We start from the raw sequence: 21537 nt of genomic DNA on the forward strand, positions 1-21537 counted from the left end.
GGACCACAATTCTCCTGAAGTGGTATCAGAGCCACTTACGAAACCATGAATCGGATAGCTGTTTATTTTCTGTACTAATATGATTAAAAGACTGAATGGATCAATTAATTAAACGGGTAATTAAATTTGGCATCATGAGTGTACGAGTTGGATGATTGATGTTGACTATGCTTCGGAACCGACATTAGTATGGTGAAGCAGCGATACATCGATCGTCCATAGGTTACGCAATTGAGACCGATCAACTTATATATGATATAAGTAATCCTAATTCAAAGTACGGTATATATGATATACTGTTTCTGTTTCGTTCATTCAAACACTAAATGGTTGTTTTCCTTTGAGCGATCAATCGTCATTGGCTTCGGAATCCGACATTAGTATGGTGAACCAATGACCTGTTGATCAATCATACTGAATCAACAATCGAGGTGTGTTTGACGGTCTAAAATTGGTGCATTAGGGTTAGTAACGGCGCAAGGGTTGTGCCGTCAAGGAGTTGTGGATTGAGGGCTTGTTGGAGCACGTCTGCTAACTGTTTCAAAGCGCTGGTTTTTTGGTCGCGTGACGATCGTCATGGACCTGTGACGATCGTAACAAGCTGGACGTGACGGTCGTCACATTCACAGATCCAGAATTCTAGGCGTTTCTGTTTTTGGCCGTGTGACGTTCGTCATGGGTCTGTGACGGTCGTAACAAGCTGAACGTGACGGTCGTAACATGCTTGTGACGGTCGTCACACTCACAGAGTCAGAATTCTCGGGGTTTCTGTTTTGTGACTGTGCAAGAGTTGTGTCGATGCAAAACGATGCCGATTTCAAATGAATTGTTCATTAAAATTTTCGGCCAGGGGCGCTGCCCCTTCAACCCCGCAAGGGGCGCTCCGTAGATCTGCATCAAAGGTTACAATCACCATAAGAGGTAACGATTCTATCACTGATCATGCCCATTCACAAGGATCACTAAAGGAGAAATTTAATTCCGCTGCATTTTGGAACCACCGTCCGCTGACCGGGCAGCGGAACACCCGTTCCCGCTGACCGGGCAGCGAACCCCCGACTAACTCTGCGTAGTGTGATCGGTCGCCGAAATTTAATTTGGTTTTAATTAATTAAAGGAATTAAAATTAATAATAATAATGATGTGTTTATTATTATTGCCTTGTGGTGATCAGTTATGGCCTTAGTTGTCCTTTATTTTGTTTTGGGGTTTAAAATACGACCTACGAGTCGTGCCTCTCCTTTTAATCTCTTAATGTAACTTCTTTTCTCATCTCACTCCCTCGTATGTAAAACGAGTTTCTTCTGTAATGTAATGTTATGAAGAAAGAGAAGAATTCAATATCAAAGGAGGACAAGGTTATGAAGAAAGAGAAGAATTCAATATCAAAGGAGGACAATGTTATGAAGAAAGAGAAGAATTCAATATCAAAGGAGGACAACCTTAAAGATCTTTCTTGGAGAAGCTTAGATCGTTGTTAGGTTAACTTAGGTTCTCTCATTGGCTTCGGAGAACAATTGCGCTAGGGGCTATAACTGTTTCATTATGTATGTTGATGCATGTGTATGTATGTTGATGCATGTGAATATATGTTGATGCATGTGAGAGACGATTTATATGATAAATAAGCCGGTGAGATCATAACAATTACAATTCCCTCAAATTAAATATTAAGTTTATGCTTTCCAAGTTTTAGCACTCATCAAGACTAGTATCGGATAATGTAGGTTTCGCCTACGCGAGGTGCATGTTCTATATTAGTAAGGTGCGATGGGATAATTGTAATATCCAACTGCTAAAATAATGGGTCAAACTTAACGAAACAAATTATAATAAGATTATATATGTTTAGAAGCAAGAGTTGGGAATGATCCATATGATGGATTTGAATAAGGAGTTATTCACCCAACTGAAATTTTTGAGAGTTGTATTAGATACAATTGGAAGGAGTTCCTACCTAAATAACCTAGTTTTGTGTAATCCGCCTACACGGACTTAGAACAAAGTGAAATGTGGATCTCGACCCACTAGAAAATCTTTCAACGGGATTTTCCGAATCAAATGATGAGGGTCATTTGTTTTGAGTAAAATAGTGGGAGCATATTTAATTAAAGGCCTAATTAAATATGTTATTGATACTTATATTTTTATTAATTCTTATGTAGATTACCATGACAACAAACACCTCTAACAACATCTTGCGATCAATCTTTGACAAGGAAAAATTGTCTGGGACAAATTTTCTGGATTGACACCGAAACCTAAGGATTGTCCTCAAACATGATAAAAAGCTGTATGTCTTGGAGAAATCTGTTCCTGAAGAGGAACCTCCTAGTTCTTCACCTAAGGCAGAAAGAGATGCTTATAAGAAGCATGTCGATGATGCCAATGAAACTGCTTGTCTCATGCTAGCTACCATGAACTCAAAATTGCAAAAGCAACATGAGAACATGGCATCATTCGATATGATCGAACACTTGAAGATGCTCTATCAAGAGCAAGCAAGGCATGAAAGGTTTGAAGTTTCAAAAGCCCTTTTTCAAAGCAAGTTAGCTGAGGGAGCCCCTGTAAGTCCCCATGTGCTCAAGATGATTGGGTATGTGGAAAACCTTGAAAGGTTGGGTTTTCCCCTCGGAAAGGAACTTGCGACTGATTTGATATTGCAATCATTGCCAGATAGATTCAGTCAATTTGTCATAAATTTCAATATGAATGACATGGACAAATTGCTTCTTGAACTGCTAGGCATGTTAAGAACTGCTGAGCAGAACCTGAAGTCAAAAGGGAAGTCCATTCTGATGATCGGAAATGGAAAGAGACAGAACAAAAGGCCCATCAAGCAGGGTGATAAAGGGAAAGGCAAGGAGGTTGCCAAACCCAGACCCACTGTTGCTGCTTTGAAGCCTAGTGGAGGCATAGCAAAGGCAGGCACCTGCTTCCATTGCGGTAAGACCGGACACTGGAAGAGAAACTGCCCAAAGTACCTGGAAGATACGAAGAATGGAGTAGAGACTTCAACTTCGGGTACTTTTGTTATTGAAATAAATTTATCTACTTCTGCATCATGGGTATTAGATACTGGATGTGGTTCTCACATTTGTACAAATGTGCAGGGGCTAAAAAGAAGTAGAGATTTGGCAAAAGGTGAAGTTGACCTACGAGTTGGCAATGGAGCAAAGGTTGCTGCTTTAGCCGTAGGAACTTATGTATTGACTTTACCTAGTGGTTTAATAATTCAGTTAGAGAACTGTTATTATGTACCTGCAATTAGCAGGAATATTATTTCCATTTCTTGTTTGGACAAGTTTGGTTTTTCATTTATAATAAAGAACAATTGTTGCTCAATTTATTTGAATGATATATTCTATGCTACTGCACAAATGAGCAATGGACTATATGTCCTTGATCTCGAAATGCCTATTTATAACATTAATACTAAAAGGATGAAACCTGACGAGTTAAATCCAACTTACCTTTAGCATTGTCGATTAGGCCACATAAATGAGAAACGCATTTCCAAACTCCACAAAGATGGACTCTTGGACTCTTTTGATTATGAATCATATGAGACATACAGATCTTGTTTAATTGGAAAGATGACAAAGTCTCCATTCACAGGAAAAGGTGAAAGAGCTAATGATCTTTTGGCCCTCATACATACTGATGTATGTGGACCACTGAACATACCAGCCAGAGGAGGTTTTCAGTACTTCATCACATATATTGATGATTTCAGTAGATATGGTTATGTGTATTTAATGAAACACAAATCAGAGTCCTTTGAAAAGTTCAAGGAATTCAAGAATGAAGTACAAAACCAATTAGGTAAGAATATTAAAACTCTTCAATCAGATCGAGGTGGTGAGTATTTAAGCCTAGAGTTTGATGACCATCTGAAAGAGTGTGGGATCCTATCCCAACTTACTCCTCCTGGAACACCCCAATGGAATGGTGTATCTGAGAGAAGAAATCGAACCCTGTTAGACATGGTCCGATCCATGATGAGTCACGCCGATCTTCCAAACTCCTTTTGGGGACACGCACTATTGACAGCAGCCCCAGTCAAAAATGTAAACAACTTTTAAACCAAAACATAGATAAATTCAAAAGGTTCCTGTAGAGTACTACAGAGGATTATGATGCTAATATCTTTCCTTTGCATAACCAACCCCCGTACCTTCGATCTCTACTTGCTTTGCTTCTAGTTTTACTATTTACTATGCCTGTTTATTTTAGGGTTTATTTTGAATTTTTTCCCCTTCCCTTGGAAAAATAAAAGTTCGTTGGTGATATCAATGTTTTGCGAGTCAAGTTAATCCAATAGCTTGGTCTCCGATTCTCACTGCGTCAAACCTATTTTGCATATTTTTAACATATATAAAAATATAGGCCGACCTATAAGGCTTCATAGGTTTTTTTAATAGCCTAAGTCTGGCCTTTTTAATTAAATATGCTTTTAAAAATGCCTAAGTCTGACTTTTTTTATTAAATAGGTCTGGTCTGTCATGGCCTTAAATAGGCTAAGTTATAGGCCCCTGTAGGTCGGCCTGGCCTATTCCTATCCCTAGGTGAGTTCCTCGTATTTGGGAAACTCTAGGATATGTCTCCAAGTGTCAATAATGTGAACCAAATGCCTATTTAGGAAAAATCCCCAAACGCTAGTTGATGGAAAATCATGTGAGGTATTAAATGCTATCAGTGATGACTTAGTCTTGGGACGCCAAATTGGTTTTGCTCTCCCATAAGTGTTAGAAGAGCGCAACACCTTTTTCATATGATGGGAAACCTATAAGATCGTTATTCACCCATAAACTCCAAACCTCTATTAAAGGGATTCAACCTTAACTTCTTTGTCTTTTCACGCACTTTCTCATCGAAGCTCTTTGCAAGCGTTCTCCATCTACTTTACCGGTTCTTCAACCCTATCAAGTTTCGACCCCTCTTTATAGGTACATGTTCAATAATTTTTCTCATCTATTACCTCTTTATGGTGATAATTAGGTATTTTGTCGAGAATGATAACCTGGTAGAGCCCTTAACTCGCGATAAGCGTATAACCCTTTGGAACCACTATTATAGAAACGCCAAACGTCCTTATGGGAAGATTAATTGTATATTAGTAGAACTAGGCATGTTCGATATTTGTGAGAGTTCTATTAGCTCTGATAGTGGTAGCATTGATGGTAGTGACAATGACTCCTTTTTCTCTTATGTTTTATCATGAAACAAGAAGATAATGGCCATCTCTGACACTGAGCCCAAAGATGTCAGAGGTTTCAATTCCATTTACATTACTGAGAAAAATAGCCTCTTTTTGGAAGCAGGTTAACCTCTCCACTTTAGTTGTCAAAGAGGAAGTCATCTTTGAGACATGCTCTACGGTGGAAAAGGCTAATATGGTGGTCTCAAACAACTTTAACAACCCATACTTCTACTTCTATCTCCCCGTCGTTCATGACATATGGTGGTCTCAAACAACTCTAACAACCCATACTTCTACTTCTATCTCCCCGTCGTTCATGAAGGTACTTAACGTTTCCCCATCCTAGATCATACCCAATGGTTGGAGTCTGATTCAGGTACTTGGGATCATATGTTGACGATTATGGATTCATTATGCTATATGGATTTTATTCTCTTTCCATGGACTCAAGGCAACTATCCATGGGGGTTGCGTGACCCTAGGCACCTTGCTTGAGAGATATTTTTTCAAACCATACTCCAATCATTGTAAGAATTGGAAGGACAAGTTTGCAAGAGTGAGATGGTGAGATGGCTCCTCCACAATCACTACTATGACGAGTGACCCCTCGCTTTCCTTTATCCTAGACGAATAATTTAGTGGAGGTCACATGATACGACTTTGATTACCTCATTGCTTATGGGATTGAGGTGGTCTAGCTTTTGGACGAGTTTAATGTCATGGATTCCCGCACTATAATCGCCTTAGACCCAGGGGACGATAAATACATGAATAAATATATAAGTAAGTTTAAGTTAATAACAATCCTTATTTGGTTTTTTTGGCTGGTCATATGGCCCACATTTGTTATTTCTCTTTTTGAAGAAAAGATGTCGAAAATCTCTCTGGATGGAAGGAAGGAACGTCTCGTAATGAGGAAAGTAGAGCGCTCAAGACTTGACAAGCCCCAGAGTTGCATGGATGGCTTGAACATCATAGGGTTAAGTAGCAAACTGAGAGCGAGGAAGCTTTTAAAACCCTAATCCTTAAAATCCAAAAATGGGAAATTGATCCATTTCCTTTTCAAATGGTAAAGATGTCCTTGTAATTGTTGTAGAGGAGGAATGCATTCATATATCATCAATGAGGAAGGAATCTCCCCCACAATCCTCTATTTGGAATGATCTTCATTTTAATGCTATCAGGTTTACTTGCACTCAACTTCCATTCCCCGAGGACTTCCTAGTCCCTTAAGCAATCTAACCTCTAGGAGAACCACATGTTAAAGGTCTTGTTGATGGAGCGTGATATCAGAGAAAAGTATACTCAAGCTAAGAACAAGCTGAAATCAAATCTCACATGCTACTAAGGGGATCTTGCCAAATGTCATGCGATAATAGAGGCCTTGTAGAAAGAGAAGGAGGCATTAACGACCAAACTCCAGGAAGAAAAAATCAAGGCTCGGAAGTTTTCTATCTTGGAGAAAAAAATGTAACTATCCCTAGACCACACCCTTAACTCTAAGAGGAAACTATATGAGGAGGTGTTTGTGCTCAAGGATGATCTGGTGGAGACCTCCGATATACAATTTGAGCAAGCAAATGAGTGTTTACTATGAAATTTGATAAACAAAAACAAGTTTGATTTTACTTAAGAGATTAAACTTGAAAAGCTCTCAGGACAGATTGTACAAAAATTATGAGTTTGAAACACATTTGACATTAAATTCGAAAATAAAGAAAAGCTTGAAAATAACTTGCAATGCAGTAAATGACTTAAAAATAAGGAATTTAATTCATAAAGTGGAACACAAATACATACATTTTTAGATCACTCTTTTCTCACTAAACACTTGGGTACTTCGAATTGGTAGAATTTGTGTATAATTGCGGACCCCTAAAACTACAAACAAACATGGATTATATCCTATTTCTAATGTAACTATCTACAACGGTAGACTCAACAAACTGCGTCATGTACCTAATACCATACAACCTTCACCTCTGCAAACTTTACACGCGTTCTTAGATAACCGTCTGATCTTATCCGTTTGTGCCTTGTTCAACTACGTGAAGTTAGTAATATCACATAGTGAAATTTGGAATTTCACTAAGTCCAAAACTTATGTATCCCTGGTCTTTAACTAATTGCTTGAAAGTTCGGCCAAGGTTACCATCATCCTTGGACAGGACCAGTTCGCCAAAAATGCAAATCTGATTCTATGGTCATAACTGACCACTTCAACCTAGGTAAAAAAAGACATCAAACAATCTTCAAAAATTGTCAAATCTTACATCCAAAGCTTGTGTCAAAAATCCGAGGTAACAAATTACCCCCAAAAAATGACATGTTTCGACTTTTCCTTTAATCAAAAGGAGAAAGGTGACATTTTTGAAATGATTTTTGACACGATTCAAAACCCTTTTACTGACGTCAGTGTCATATTTACAACTTTAACACAAGTTGTCATTTCCAATGGATTCTTTCAAAAAATCTCATTACTACTCCTATTTCCTATGAGATCATGGGTTTTCCATAATTACTAACTTCCAACAACTCCTCTACTTCCTGAGAAAACAAAACATTTCGGCTTCACATGCGTTCACCACATGTCCACCAATTTGAGGGCAACTGCTTCTATAAATACCCATTTCAAGACTTTCTTTAAACTTCATTATTCGTGCTTCAATAACTAAAATGTTTCCACACAGAGAAGAGAAAACCCATTTTTATGTGTCAACCTCTTTTTAGAAACTCAACCATGGAAACTTCTACTTCAACTCTCAAGGTGGATACCGACAAAAATCCTCTAGCATTTGTTATTTCAGAATTAGAAGAAGGACAAAGCTTCACCCTGAACCACCACAAGAAAAGGAGAAAGTTTTTATCTGGATATATCAGGTACTCGTACCTTTCTCCATATCTGATAAACTATTAGCATTCTTAGGTCCATATCCTTCCCCAAAATCACGCCCTGAATAAGTAAATGATTTCTTTCCTTGTTACATCTCTACTCTGCCCTATGCATTTGAACAACACGCGCTTGATTTAAAATTCAAGGACCCTTCAGAGCGTATTTTTCTATCATCCCCTACACCCAATAAAAAGACTATATCACGTGGCACGACAGAGTGCAAAACCAACCAAAAGAACAATGGGAAAACTTAGGCATTTTTTGAAATTATGGTATGCAGATATCATAGATGTCGAGAAACTGATATCTGATCAAAATACAATGACAATATAACATACAATTAAGAGTACATAAAATAACATAACACACAGAGTTGTTAACCCAATTCGGTGTACAACAACACCTACATCTGGGGGCTAATAAGCTAGGGAGGAAATCCACTAAATAGTATCAGTTTGTAGACCTTCAGCAAAATGTCTCCAGTTAACAATCTACTCCCTAATCACTACTCGTGCTTAACTTCTACCTAAGACACACCTAGGAATGATACCCCTCTCAATTCCCTTTCAATCACAATAGTGATGAAATAATACAATATTGAAAGATTCAGAAGTTACACTTCAAAGACACACAATCACTCTATGCTTAAAAGCTTAAGAGTGATTTACAGAACTTACAACTCAATGGACACAGTCCTACTCTTACATCAAGATGATATTAGAGAGGCTCATAATCAACATCAACACACAAACCCTAACAACTCAGTAAAATATATATTTGATTCGTCCTCCAATTAGGTTTGTGGCATACTATTTATAACCATACTTTGGACTAGATTTGGGCTTCAAAAGCACAACAAGGCAGCTGCTAAAAGTCTGCAGAATAATCTGCATAAAATCGTTCTTCAATCAAGAGTTTCCTAAAATGTCTCAACATTTAGAAAAATAGAATGACTTAAAATCCAAAAAGAATCTATGATTCCTCAATCCTGGACGACACATAGGATTACCTAATACTCCCAAAATATTCAGTAATTTGATAATCAAACAAACCGTTACCAAGAGAAAACATGTCACAGACAAGATGTCGGATCCGCATGTTAGGACATCTTGTTCAACATGTTGCTGCTAAGTTAGCTTTACCAAAATTACTACCAATCGCAAATACAGAGAATTAACAATCTCCCCCTTTGGCAAATTTTGGCTAAAATAACCAAGTACCCCTTGCACACAAGTACCACAATCCAGGTTACAACAGTACTATATTGGTTTGAAAAAAAACAAATCAAATAAACACATAAGAGGTAAACATGCAGTTACATAACAAACAGGTTCTGTACTCCCCATGTCATACATAATTAGGACTCCCCCTCAAGGGAACATCCAACATAATATGACATGTCCATGTTCAAATATCAGAGGCATATGCATCTGAAGAAAAAATAAGCATCACACATAAAATAAATACTCAGACAAATTGATGTCAAGACATCTTGTCCAACATCTTTTCGGAGCAGTCCAAATGTTCTAGAACAGGAACTCCGCCTCAAAATCAGCCAACAGTTAGTGTTTAGTGGTTAGAGCACTTAGACACTACTCCCCCTTTTTAGCCATAATATGACAAAGGTAAGCATCTAACAAAAACAAAGAAACCACATTCATAGAGATAAGTAGCACAAACAAAAATGCACACAAGGGTGCTTGAAATCCTGGTCAAAGACCACAAAACAAAACAAAACAAAACAATACTACAATCAGATATCTTCATGACTATCTGAGTCTATAGTAGCATACTCCTATCCTTCAGCTTCTTTATCTTCATCATTGTCAGCACATTTCCACCAACATTGTCCTCTACATCAGCTTCCACATTGTCATCATCACCATGTTTAGCTTCCTTTTTCTCTTCATCCATTAAAGCCTTGATCAATTTTTCAAGCTTTATCTTTGTATCAGTGCTAGACCGTATGGAATAATCCAATTCTTTACATGTCTCCTTCAGATATGCAATAACACTCTTCTTAGAAGTGGCAGGGCCAGGTACCTGAGAAGATGTCATGATAATATTTGGAACGTGTGTTCCAACAAACATATTTTAATAGAGGGATAAAGGATATTCCCTTTTCTGCACACTATCAATAGGAAATAAGATTCCAGGATGTTGGTCCATAATTATCCCACAGATGAGTGAGGGAAAGCAGATAGGCATCTTCACAACAGTTGAGAAGGCCTGCTTTAGAACTTGTTCAAAAATTTACTTCCCAAAATCAAAAGCTCTTCTTGTTCCAATAGCATATATAAACTTCCCAAGCCAAGTAGAGATGGTTGAAGTGTGATTTATAGGCACCCAATTGACAGTACCAATCCTAAGAAGGATTACATACTTGACACTCAGCTTCCCAACTGACAACTTTCCTCTGTTTGCCTAGTGTTTCACCTACTTGATAGTTATCTCCTCGCATACTTGGTCATATGTAGCCTCTAGCTCAGCCTAAGGTTCTTCAGTTATTCCCAGAAACTTATTGATCACAGCAGGAGAAAATGCCACGCCATTTCCTCTAACATATGCTATCTTATAGTTTGCACTCTTTACATCATCACACCCATCAGGAATGGTCACCACAAACACCTTGACTAGACTTTCATAGCAAGGACCAAATTTTGTGACAGTCTTCACCAAACCCGCAACCTCTATAAGATCCATAACCTCCTTACATATTAGGGCATCCTTCCCCAATTCCATCTCCAAAGCTATCCTCTGTTGAATAACATACTTCCATCTTTCAACATTCTTTACATAATGTAAAGACACATTGTCCAATGGAGCCTCGGGCACAACAACATGAGGCTTCTTTGTAGCAGATCTTATCATAGGAGTGATGTCCTGGACATCCTCTTAGACCTCAAACTCAGAATCACTTGAAGAAACAACTTTTCTCTTCCTCGTAGGAGTAACAACTTTACTTCATGATCTAGTAGGACCGACAGGAGATTTTCCTATGGAACTTTTATAGGGAGTGCTTTTCATACCACCAAATTTTCTTTTTATCTCCTTAGAAGGAGAATCTTCAAACATCACAGCCTTTCCTTTTATTCTCTGAAGTCCCTTGGCTATTCCAGGAGACAAGAGGTTCCTCATAAGTTGTTAGGTCATAAATATTAACAACAAAATCAACCTTCTTCTTACTCCTTCTTTCATGAGCAGCTTGCTCAGGGACACATTCATCATCCTTCTTCTTACTCCTTCTTTCATGTGCAACTTGCTCAGGGACACATTCATCATCCTTTTCACTAGAATCACCATCAGGGCTAGTTTCTTTTGCCAAAGATGTTTGAACATCTAGCAAAACATATGAATTCACTTCCTTTAAGATAGAGGTAACAAACTTCCGAATTTCCTTATCAATGGAAATCCTTTCCGCTTCAGTTTGATTCTCAGTGACATCAATATGCTTAGTAGGGTTTCTCATCTCAGAACTTTTAGACCTAGGACCCTCTTCAACAACAATTTAATCTTTACTAGGGATTGTAGGCTCATAAACAGAAGACTTACCAAATGTTTTGACATTCTTTGAAACAGATGGCTCTTCTTTCTTATGAGTGGATGGATGAATCGTGGATAAGGGAGCAACACCCAAGACAAGATTAGACCGATTGATCATTTGGAATTGTTCATCTGCCATAGCAATTGGAGATGATGATCCACTGGTTTCAGTTGAGACATGCATGTGCTTAGGCGAAGATTGTTTTGACATCTTAGGTAACACTTGACACAGATGGAATGGGGAAAGACACGTGAGAGAAGGTGAGCACAAATTTTTGGAGAGGAACGAAGTGTTTGAATGAAATGGGTAGCGTGTTTTTGTCCAAAAGGATACACAATGGATTAATGGGCTTAGACAAGTGTGTCGTGTGTAATGATGAGAGTTAAAAACTTGTCTGACACACTTAAATAGATGTAATTGCTATAAATTCTCATTAACATAAATACCAAGTTTTCCTCTAAAATTTTCAAATTGAACTGCATCCAAGACTTTAGTAAAAATATCAGCAAGCTGATTTTCAGTGCTAACATGCTCAAGTGTTATGACTTTGTCTTCAACAAGTTCTCCAATAAAATGATGTATGATGTCAATGTGTTTAGTCCTAATATGTTGAATAGGACTTTTAGAGATATTAATAGCACTCAAGTTATCACAGAATAATGTCATGACGTCTTGTGTGACATTATATTCAATCAACATTTGTTTCATCCATATTAGTTGAGAGCAGCTGCTACCTGCTGCTATGTACTTAGCTTCAGCAGTAGAAAGGGATGCACAATTATGTTTCTTACTGAACCAAGAAATCAAATTGTTTCCCAAAAATAAACATCATCCAGAGGTACTCTTCCTGTCATCAACACTACCAGCCCAATCAGCATCACAATACCCCACTAACATGGAATTTAAATCATGAGAATACAACATTCCATAATCACATGTACCATTCACATGATTCAGAATCCCTTTTACTTGATTGATGTGACTCACTTTGGGTTCTTCTTGATATCTAGCACAAACTCCAACAACAAAAGTTATATCTGGTATGCTTGTTGTAAGGTATAGAAGACTACCAATCATGCTTCTATATAAACTTTGATCAACACTAATGCCCTTTTCATCTTTAGATAACTTCAAGTGAGTAGGAGCAGGAGTTCTTTTGTGACTAGAATTCTCAAATCCAAATTTCTTCATAATATTCCTTTCATATTTGATTTGACAAAGAAAGTTGGAGTCTTCCATCTGTTTGACTTGGAGTCCAAGAAAGTAAGTTAATTCACATACCAAACTCATTTCAAACTCAGATTGCATTTGCTTGACAAAAGTTTGGACCATCTCATCTGACATCCCTCCAAATACAATATCATCCACATAGATCTGAGATATCATAAGTTTTCCATCCTTCTCTTTGACAAAGAGAGTCTTATCAATTCCACCCTTTCCATATCCATGGTTGATGAGAAACTCAGTCAACCTTTCATACCAAGCTCTTGGAGCTTATTTTAAACTATACAATGCCTTCTTTAGTTTGAACACATGATTTGGGAAAGTAGGATCAACAAATCCTTTTAGCTGTTCAACATACATATCTTCATTTAAATTGCCATTTAAAAATGGCACTTTTAACATCCATTTGAAACAACTTGAACTTTAAAATACATGCCATTCCAAGTAACAATCTAATAGATTCCAAGCGAGCCATATGATCAAATGTTTCATCAAAGTTCACTCCTTCCATTCGAGTGTATCCTTGAGCAACAAGTCCGACTTTGTTTCTAGTAACAACACCTTGTTCATTAGACTTGTTCTTATACAACCATCTAGTACAAATAACATTTGTCCCTTCAGGTCTTGGTACCAAATCCCAAACCTCATTTCTTTTGAATTAGCTAAGTTCATCTTGCATATCATTAATCCAGAACTCATCAGCCAAGGTCCCCTTGATATTCTTGGGTTCAAATTTAGAAACAAAATAGGCATTTGACACAAACTCCCTTGATTTGGTAATTATCCTTTCATTTAGATTTCCTATTATAATCTCCTTAGGATGATCTTTTTGAATTATGATGGAAGGTCCTTTGTCAGTTGACTCAGTCTCTGCAGGCTTAGTATTAGCACTTGAGTCTGCAACATCTTCAGGAACATCATTCATAGATGTTTCAACATCCTCTGTGACATCAGCTTCTTTAGTTGAGTCATCAATAACAATTTTGATGGATTCCATCATCACCTTGGTTCTGGAGTTGAATACTCTATATGCTCTACTGTTTGTAGAGTATCCCAGAAAAATTCCCTCATCACTTTTAGGATCCATTTTTCTCCTCTACTCACGATCTTCCAGAATATAACATTTACTTCCAAATACATCGAAATACTTCACAATTAGCTTTCTTCCTTTCCACAGTTCATAAAGTGTAGCAGATGTACCAGATCTGATAGTCACTATATTAAGGATATATCAGGAAATGTTCATGGCTTCAGCCCAAAAACGATATGGTAGTTTCTTAGCATGAAGCATGACCCTGGCACATTCTTGAATAGTCATATTCTTGCGCTGAACCACACCATTCTGTTGAGGGGTGATGGGTGAAGAGAATTCACGACTAATCCCTTCAGAAGTGAAGAATTCATCAAACTTTCTATTTTCAACTTCCTTCCCATGGTCACTTCTAATTCCAACAATACCATAATCCTTCTCTCTTTGAATCTTTTGACAAATTTCTTTAAATACTCAAGCACTTTAGACTTATCTTTGATGAAATTCACCCAGGTGAACCTTGAGAAGACATCAACAACAACATAGTCATACCTATTTCCTCCAAGACTTTCAACCTGCATAGGTCCCATCAAGTCCATATGAAGTAGATCCAGAACTTTTGAAGTGGTCAGATGTTGGAGATTCTTATGTGACATCTTTGTTTGCTTCCCAATTTGACATTCACCACAGATTCTTCCTTCATCAATTTTCATCTTGGGAATACCTCTGACTGCTTCCTTTGACAAAACTTTCTTTATACCTTTCAGATGTAAGTGGCCAAGCTTTTGATGCCATAGCTTAGCCTCATATTCTTTTGACATTAAGAATATGGAGAAACAATTTGTTTCTTGAGGAGTACACAGATAACAGTTATCTTTTGATATGGATCCCTTCATGATAACTTCACTCTTCTCATTTGTTACCAGGCATTCAGATTTAGTAAAGTTAACTTTGAGACCTTGGTCACATAGTTGACTAATACTTATCAAATTATCAGTCATCCCTTTAACAAACAATACATCATCAAGACTATGCAGTCTAGGATAGTCCAACTTTCCAACACCTTTTATTTCTCCTTTTGATCCATCTCCAAAGGTGACATATCTAGTGGGATATGATTTAATATCCACCAAGAATTTCTTGACACCAGTCATGTGTATCAAAATACCAGTCCTTTCTAGCAGAGGCTCTGAGGGATGTGTGAGTTATGAGTCCAGAAGTTACATTTATGGGAATTCACTGTTTCTTTGCTTTAACAATAGTCTGTTTTCTTCTGGGTTGTGAAACAGGTTTGGGATAGCCATATAGTTTGTAACAGTAGGGTTTTATGTGATCAAACCTCCCATAATGATGACATTTCCATCATTGGGTCTTGCTTCCTGAGTAATCATCTTGATGTCTTTGCTGATGTTGGGACATTTAATTTGACATATTTTGTTCCTGTTTTCTTTTAGGATGAACAAAATTCATTACAAACCCTTTTACTTTATTCATCATAACTTGATTATCATAACCAAGACCTTTAACATTTCCATCATTCTTACTAGTTTGAAGAATCTCATCCAGCACATCAGAACTATTATTAAGCATTCTTACAAACTTAGTTATATTGTCAAGTTTTGAATTGATCAATACAACTTCATCCTTCAGATTAGAGATGATAGACAGATGTTCCACTTTGTCAGCCTGTAGTTGAGCAATGAATTTATTTTGATCTTCTCCCAATTGACACACTTCTTCACTTCTGAGACACACAACTCCTTGTAAGACTCGACAAGTTCCTCAAAAGTGAGTTCTTCACAATCTGATTCTTCATCAGAATCACAAATTCCAGTCAAGGCAGTAACTTGTTTGGCAGGTTCCACTTCATGATCACTTTCAGAATCATCTTTTGACCATAACACAGACATACCCTTCTTCCACTTCTTGAGATAAGTGGGACACTCAACTCTTATGTGTCCAAACCCTTCACATCTATGACATTTGATTCCTTTTCCTTGGTTAGTATTTTCTTCAGTTTTGGGCCTTCTCCCAAAATCCTGATTTTTGTTAATGTCGAATGACTTGTTCTTGACATTTGATCTTGTCTTCTAGTCCATCTTCTTCATCACTTTGTTAAATTGTCTTCCAAGTAATACAATAGCATTAGATACCCCTTCATTTGTATCCAAGTCACATTCATCTTCTAAGTCTTCAAGATTAGAAACAAAGGCTATGCTTTTCTTCTTTTCAAATTTTTCATTGATCCCTAATTCAAAGGTCTGAAGAGATCCCATAAGTTCATCAACTTTCATGTTGTTTATATCTTGGGCTTCTTCAATGGCAGTTACCTTCATGTCAAATGCATTTTCGAATTTACAAACAGACCATTCGAACTGATCCTCAAATGCACATGAAATTAGCGGGCGAAAAGTTTTGAAATCGAGCTTGCAAACTTCAATTTTATTAATCTACGGTTAATGTAGTTTAACCTGACATGCTCGTTTTATTTTTTTGGCTGCTTTTTTTAGTCGAATTTTAAAGAGTCTCATCCTTTTAATCGGTCATTTTTTATTTCAAAATTTGATCAAAACCTGTATGTTTCCGGGAAGTTTATTTTGCGCTAATCATTTTAGTGCATTCATTTTAATTTTTTGAGCACGACTCTTTAGTCATTTTTACCCTTTTTATTTTTTGCATTATGTAAATATGTTCTAAATAAACAAATAGGATTTTTTATAACTTCATTTCAATTTTATTTTTCTTATTTCTATTTTTGCTTGATTTTATTTGATCAATTTATTTTAACTCTTTTTTACATCAATAATACTCATAAAGGGCATTGTGGGCATATTGAAAAAGAGCAAAACCCTAGCTCGTAGTATATAAGTGACACTTGGAGACCACGTATGGACATATACACGCGGCTCTGTTTCTCTAGGGTTGGCGTAGAAATTCAAATCACATTGGATATGGATGGAGAGAGGGACATGGGCTGAGTAAAAAAAAATTGATTAAATGTTTTTTCATTTCTTTTCGTTTGAAAAAAAAAAAACAAGTTTCTTCTTCCTTTCCTTCCCACACCATTCTTCCTCACACTACATACACCTAATAACATCCTTACACAACATTCATACATGTCTGTTACTCCATGCTCATGCATACAAATAACAACTCCATCTCTCACTTTCTTTTTTTCAAACCATAAACCACCATGAACCCACACATTAACACTCTCTCATAAAACTAACACACCATAACCATTATTTCATCATCTAAAACACATCCTGCAACTTCAAATAAAAAACCACCATGATTTCCATGTTCACCTAGACAAAACCTCTTTTCACTCCTACCAAACAACATAAAACCATCCTTATCAACTCCATAACCAATTGTGTCACCCTCTGTAACACCTCAAAATTTGCCCTCCTCTTCTTGGGACTAGTTTAGCATATTGCATTTCATGTTTTAGGACATTAGGCATTAGCATATTGCATATCATGTGGAAATATTGAAGTCATCCTCCAAAGTCTTTTCAGAGGTGGAGAGGTTGCATGATTCAAGCTTGAGGGTTTCTATGAATTGATCATCAACCATTTGAGGGTTTGTGCTTCAATTAGGGTTTTCTTGGAGGTTGAGCATTATCTTATTGGAAAGGGTATGTCACCATCATCATGGCTATGTCATCATCAAGGGCTTCATGATTCATGCTCAGGTTCCTCTGGATTAGGGTTTTGATCACTGGTCAACCCTAATCAATTGCATTCTTCCAACCAGGGATTTTCAAGGAGATGAGGTATTTTTATGGAATGAGGATCATATGATCATTATATTGAGCTTACAAGAGCTAGGGTTTCATTTCTGAGCCAATTCCTCAAGTGGTAGAGGCCCAAAGTCATCAGTGCATTTTCAGGTCATCTGGGGCCCATACAAGTCAACTGAAAGTCAACTGAGGGCTAAGAGGTGGAGAAATGGTTTGAGACACTTCATGCATGTCCAAAAGAGGTTCATTCATCATGCCAAACATCTATCTTGAAGATTTTGAAGCCAGATTAAAAGTTTCCAAAATTGGAAAGTGACTTGTAATTGAAAGTTTCCAAAAATGGCAAGTTTTTGGACCACATTCAACTTAACTTTCCAACATCAAAGAAGTTTCAAATGAAATTTTGTTGAACATGAAAGTTGAAGATCTTTCTCTCCTATTTCCAAAAAGTCCAAGATCATGATCATCTGATGAATGGTTGAAGAGTTATGGCCAAAGGATGACAAAGTGCACATGGAAGTTCAACATAGCATAACTTTTGATCGAAAACTCCAAATTGAGCCACTCTTTTTTCAAAATGCTTCTTGTGACCTATATTTTCCAAATCAAGCATTGCATTGCATGAAAAAAGTTCACATGATCATGTGTTCATTCAAGTGTATTTTGGAGGGAAAATGGGGAATTTAAATTTGCTGCATCACATGAGTAAAATACCACTAGCCTTGTGTTTTTTGGCTGATTTTAAGTGAATGTGAGCATTTGCATGCTACTATTCACGTGGTGCATGGCCATGATACATCATTTTCCATTTTTTGCATTCCATTCCAATTATTGCTAATTTTCATTAAACATTACAAATTAGGATTAGCATGGTAATTAACATGGCATATAAATAGTAAATCCTAACAGAATTGTTCATAATCACATTTTCTAGATCTAGAAATTTTTTTTCCCTCCAAAATTCTCTCTCATTGGAATTCAAATTTTCTCCACACAAACACATAATTTCTTCATAGATCCTTCATCATCATGGAGTTTTGAGCAAGATCCATACATATTTTGTGGAAATTGAGAAAGGTTTGGAGTTGTTCAAGTGCATGTGCATGTTAATGGAAAGTTCAAATTAAGCAAGATTCAAGAGGATTCGAGTGTTGTTTTTCATTCAAAGCTTCAAGGCAAGGATACTGGAGAAGGATTGGAGCTTTTGGAGGCTTGAATACACTGTTTTGGTCACTGCAAGTTCAGGTTGGTGAAAATTCGAACCTCATAATTCTTGATTCTATTTCCATGATCTTGTAGATCTTTCATCACTGAGAATTCTGATATAAATTTTGTGGAATTTGGATGAAAATTGAGTGAGATATGATGATTTTAAGTTTAGATCTAGAATCTTATTTCGTTCAATTCAGAAAATCCATGAATATTTAGGCTTAGTTAATATGATATTTGGAATGTACGCGAGAAGACCTTTCCAACGGTATATAGTTTGTAAAATTCTGGAAAAAAAAGTTGCAGCTCCGCCGTGTACACGGTCGGAGAAGACGACCGGAACTACTGTTCCGGCGTCTGGTGCGGTGGCTAGGGTTATGCAGCAAAACGCTGCGTTTTGTGTTGTGTTAAGACCTTGGCCGAGCAGGTTTGAGTCTTGGCCTTGCGCGCTTTGCACCTCCAGTGAGCAGGTTCGATTCCTGCTGAGCGCGCGTGTGAATTATTATTTTTGCCAAGCGCTTGTTATCCTAGGCGCGCGAGCTCGATTCCAGCCTGGTGCATTTGTTTCCATTATTTTTTTTGAAGCGCTTCTGTGGACCTTGTGAGAGCAGGTTCGAAACCTGGCTTCAGCGTTTTTTAATTTCCATTCAAATTTTTGTTCCCTCCATTATTCCATGATTCTCATATTGTTTCAATATTATTTCATCAACTTCAAAAATTCATAAAAGATGTTAGATTTATCCAAATTGCTCCCAATTTTTTTTCACTTGATTGTATTGATGTCTTTTATTTTTAGATGTCATTTGTGTGAATTGATTGCTTCTGGTTTTTTAATTGAGATTGTGTGTTTGAACATGTATGCCAAATTACCATGCTTCATTCAATTGATTGTGAAATGCTCATACATCGTCCAATTGCCATGAAATTTGACATGCTGAATCCTAACATGATACCTGATTTTTGAGAATTGGTTTGGCATTTTTAGAATTTTTCATTACTGTTTTAGACACATGAATGCATGGTGTGACAATTTGTGTCACACAATTTGATGTCATACTTGTTCATTTTCATTGACATGTCAATTGAGCTCTGTTGATTCTAATTTTTGCATGATGTTTGTGCTTGACATGTTGTATGCTCATAAAAATTTTCATGTTCATTTGAATCATTTCTGTTTTAATGTGGAATTTTTGTTCTTGATGTCCAATTGTGTGCTTTGTAATTGCCTTTGTCTTAACATGACCATTAGATGGGTTTGCCTTAGGATTTGAGTTTGGTCCTTTTTAGGACATGTTCTTACCTGATTAAATATGCTTCATGTGGAATACCAACTTTTGTTTTGACTATTTGCTTTGCCTTTGACCCTAGTCTTGGTACTAGTGGTTTGTACTCACCTTTTGAGTTTTGTATTTCAGGTTCAAGCAATTAATTCTAGTGGTTGATGTAAACTCATGACTTGAGATGCAAATTATTTTGTCCACTAACCTTTGTTGTGTTGTAGGTTCATTGGTGATGAACTCACTTGAGTTGTTTGCACATAGGACTTGTGTACATATAGAACCACTGTTGTGTCTGTTTGGTTTGTCTGAATGTGAATATTGACTTGTTTGACTTTCTTACAGGTACTTTAGTCGCTTTAGCTAATTGCTTGAGCTTAACTTTGCTTGTGGTTGGCATACCACCTAGGTAATCATCTTCTAACTCCATGTAGTATGGAAGCTCTGTCGTTTCTTTTGGCAGGCATTTGGCTGAAGTCCTCCTTAAGAGGCAATGACTGTGTTTGTTTACTTTTGTGCTAAAGACCTCCTTGTCGAGGCATGGTTATTTAAGTCCTCCTAAGTGAAGAGGCAATTGACAGATAAAAGGGACTAGCAGTCAGTCCCCTGTTAATCGTTGAGTCGTTCATTATGCTCGCACTACATGCTGATGCTCTTGAACCTAACCCAAGATCCTTGTACATAGAGTCAGTCAAGTGGAGTAGGGTCCCGCATTCTGGATCCCCACGTTTTCATTGATTGTAGTTCACCCGGGCCTGGGTTAAGAGCTATGAGGTCTTATCCTCATTACCTTTCATCTGCTCACCCTGACGGTCAATGTCAGTGGTTAAGAGCTTTATCGTACCCTTCCAGTTGGCTTGTTTGTCGAGGTTGATATGACCCCTTGACTAATGCCCAGCCTTGTATGAGCCACTTGTTTGCATATAGCGTGTGATACCTGTTCACCTGTGTTGCTTACTTGCTGTGTGATTGACTTGCTGCCTGTGTGAGTTAGGTTTTGATTCAGATACCTCAACCTAGGACTATTGTGGATTGCATGACAACTATTAGGCTCGAGTCAGTCTCCCTTTTAGTTTGTTATTTCCCGGTCTCTGGTTAGGAGATTTTCTCCCCTGTTACGGGGAACTACGCGCCCTGATCCTCATACCAGATGAGGTACGTAGGCAGGAGATCGTGCGAGATCTCTCCGGGCACCCTTTTTCTTTTTCAACCTTTTTTTTTGTGTGTGTTTGCTTGACAGCTATTAGGCTCGAGTTCCAGACTCCCTATTAGCTCGTCTGTTTGATAACCTTTTTGTGTGTGTTAGGAGTTGGATGTAAGACCAGCGATTGGCATTCGGTTTCCCGTTTGTTGTTGTTTGTTTGGAGTCTGATGTAAGCCCAGCGATTGGCATTCGGTTTCCCGTTTGTTGT

This window comes from Lathyrus oleraceus, chromosome 7 (genome assembly GCF_024323335.1).
Source record: "Lathyrus oleraceus cultivar Zhongwan6 chromosome 7, CAAS_Psat_ZW6_1.0, whole genome shotgun sequence".
Classification (NCBI taxonomy): domain Eukaryota; kingdom Viridiplantae; phylum Streptophyta; class Magnoliopsida; order Fabales; family Fabaceae; genus Lathyrus; species Lathyrus oleraceus.